We start from the raw sequence: 3,539 nt of genomic DNA, 5'->3' as shown, positions 1-3,539 counted from the left end.
GTAACGGTGGGTTTTTCCCGAGCGCTGTCGCGGGATAGCTTGGCCGGGATCAGGGCTCGGAAGGATAGTAAGCACAAAATGCGAGTGTTGTGTCAATAAATAGTGTCTTTTTATTCAAATAGTCAGAATGGTGGTTTACAGAATCGTATGGGTGTGTATGATCGTGCGTGAAATGAATCGGTTATCATGTATATGTGTATGCGAATGAGTGAGCGTGTATGTGAGCGGTGCGGGCGGATGCCCGTGCGAGATTTCCGCGTGTTATAAACGGCGGGGGCGGATGCACTTTGAAAGTGCGGTCGGGTGCGTGACGAGTTCAGGTGCACGTCTGAATGCATCCGCAGATGGTGCGCTTAAACGGCGGATCGAGCGCGGTGCGCGAGAATCGATGCTCGCGATCGATAGGTGGTGTCATCCGTCGGATAGATAGCGCGATGGCGCGCGGTAATGTCTCCGCGAGGGACGAGAGCTTCGCGGCTTGGCGAATCGTGAACGGATAATTTCGTCGCGTAGGGCGGTCTTACGGCCCCTCGGTGTGCGGTTTTAGTTGCCGTAATAATGGCGATTTCGGTCGGCCTCGATGACGGCTCGCGAGATACCTCGCGATGATTCGGAATCAGCGGGAGCAATTCGCGGTCGGAATGAGCGTCTGGCAGACGGGAATATTCGTCGGTGGCGGGTAAATTCCCACCGCTAGAAATATTACCAGATAATCGGAGATTCAGTCGGAAACGCTTTTCTTGCGGGATGCTGGGAAAGCCCAGCAGAGGCGGAATACTCCCAACCTCGATCTCGCTTTTCAAGCGTGCGGATTCTTCAGGAGGCTCTGAGCGTCGTACTGACTTCAGAGCGGCGGAAAAGATTCTGATCTTTTACCGGGTGGAGCGCTTATTTATACCCGGTGTCGGCGGTATCGCGTCGGCGCAATAATTGTTTGTTAAACAATTCGGTTGAGCCCGTTCGCGGCTCGGGAATATTCGGAAACGGTCGGAGCGGTTTCCAGAGCGCGCGACTCGTACTCCGGTACGGTGTGCCGAACCGGTGGTATAAATGTAAACAAATATTAACAAAATATTTATACTCGCTCAGCGGTTTAAATACAATGGGGCGCATAACGCCTTCGCTGTACGGTCCCGTGACGGTTGGGACGGCAATCTTTTATGCGCTGGCCCGACCGATAATCGTCGGGCAATGGCGTCTGGCCGGGTAACGATGTACGCATCGTTACAATTTTAATATGAAAACTGTATATAATTGTTAATAGATTGCTGGATTACTCCATTCTTAGAGCTGGATGCTCTAAGAACATGATAGCAAGCAGAATTTCTTATTGGCTCGGCGTTACTTGATCAACATATAACATCGATACTGCATGCAGCTCGAGTCATTTCTCAATGGTGGAAGCTTACAGGATGATTCGATCTGGCATTTGCGAAGCGGCTATTGTCGCTAGCATAAATTTGTGCATCCATCCTTTTATCACTCATCAGTTTTTTGCCTGGGTATATGGAAGATAATATTACTGCGTACAAAGCTGCGTACATTCTTAAATAGTAAAATATTTAAACAAAATACATCAATTTTATATTGATTGAAACAAATGAACTGCTGATTGTTTTAGGAGTTCTATCTACTGATGGTTATTGTAAACCTTACGATGAAAAAGGGTAATGATTACATGCGTAGTGATTCAGCAGTATTGTGCAGCTGAATCACTACGCATGTAATGATTCAACTGCCCTACAGATTCAGCTGCCTCCTAACCTACAAAAAGCAAAAATGCAAGAAGAATTTATGCGACTTTTGTGTATGGAAAAACCAACTGCGATGGTTTTAAAGAGGAAGGAATTACCTTTCCATTATTTGACAAACAAAAATGTTATTGGAAGAATTTTACGAAGATTGCGATATTTCGCCTCTTGAGTTATTTTTTACATGGAGGCTCATGCAACTGGTACTCTAGCGGGCGATCCTGTGGAACTTCGAGCCATAGATGAAGCTTTATGCGCTAAAAGATAGCTACCTTTGTTATTGGGTTCAGTAAAATCGAATATTTTACATTCAGAAGCTACTAGCGGTCATTGTCAAATTGCAAAGGTAAATTTACAACAAAATAGGATTGACAAAACTATATAATCTAATGCTATATGTAAGTTAATGCATTATTTTCTTATTTAAACGTTATTTTTGAGTAAAGATTTTAATAGCGATGGAAACTGGTATACTAGCACCTACTATACATTTTAAACGTCCACGAAAGAATATGCCTGCTATCATTGAAGGAAGAGTAAAAATAATCACTGAACCGACAGAATATAAGGATGGTTATATCGGTATTAATTCCTTCGGATTTGGCGGTGCTAATTGCCACATATTACTGAAACCAAATCCAAAAATTAAAATCAACAATGAAGCAGACAATAATTTACCTAGACTTGTAGCTATTTCTGGATGTACGGAGGAAGCGGTTAAAATTATATTAGATGACGTAAGTACACATTATAATTTATTTCACAAATGATCAAATTTTTCTTATAATTACTTTATATATTAAAATAAACAAAATGTACAGGCTCTATTAAATACAAATTCAAACAAAAATAATTAGCAAATAAGAGCCAGCGCTGGAGTTGGTGCGCATACTTTATTTAAATATTAAATTAATCTAGTGTCGAATTTACGACATAACAAAATTGAACGAACGTTTCGGTCCTTTTTTGGGACCTTCTTCAGCGTGAAAATTAGACGCAAACATATAATTAAATCGGCGGGTCAATCCAAGCGAACTAATCCATATCAATTATATCTTAATAATATGCATTGATTCGTTATCACCAAGATATCATAGGCGCCTTTTTCTCTGATGACATGAGAATCTCAATTATTTAAACCTGACGGTTCACATCTCTCCCAAGTTGGCAAACCAGGAAGTGCATGACACGTTATGTTATCAAATCATTTCAATAGCAAACCTGCTGGAATTGACAAGGTGGGTTGAATTTAACATAGAGGGTATAATACTTAAATCCCTAAATTTTCTTATTCAAAGACAATCAATTGTTCTTTCAAAAACTAAACAATAAATAAAAAAGAATAACAAAGTATAAAAAACTGTCAAAAATCAGAGTAATTAAAATTAAAAATTAATGATGAATAAATAAGTCAGAAATAAATAAACATAAATAAATAACTGATTAAATGTTGGTAAGTGAATATGTCAGATATATAAAATATAATCATAATACGTTAAACCAAGGTATGTCATAGATAATAAATAAACACAATAAAATTACAATAATCTGCCAATGACCACTCTTAAGGTAGAAAACTGACGAGAAATAATTAATGTGTGATGTCATTTCCTTAACATATCTTGGTGTACATCAAACTGGATCGAAACGACCATCTTCATCGGGATCTCAATATGTACTGACAAATTTTCAACATTGAGAAAGATACGTTGGGAGCGCCAAACAACAGTTATTGAATATTAAAGTTTTGACATTTTATCGATGACGGTCATATACATGTCGGGTAGG

At 39.8% G+C, this 3,539-nt stretch overlaps 1 pseudogene; it reads left to right on the top strand.

Moving 5' to 3' along the window:
* Positions 1-605: 605 nt before the first annotated feature.
* LOC126858638 (fatty acid synthase-like) lies at positions 606-2,547 on the top strand (annotated as a pseudogene).
* Positions 2,548-3,539: the final 992 nt, after the last annotated feature.

Source organism: Cataglyphis hispanica, unplaced genomic scaffold, assembly GCF_021464435.1.
Source record: "Cataglyphis hispanica isolate Lineage 1 unplaced genomic scaffold, ULB_Chis1_1.0 scaffold120_size3539, whole genome shotgun sequence".
Taxonomy (NCBI): Eukaryota; Metazoa; Arthropoda; class Insecta; order Hymenoptera; family Formicidae; genus Cataglyphis; species Cataglyphis hispanica.
This window is presented reverse-complemented; position numbering and strand designations above follow the sequence as displayed.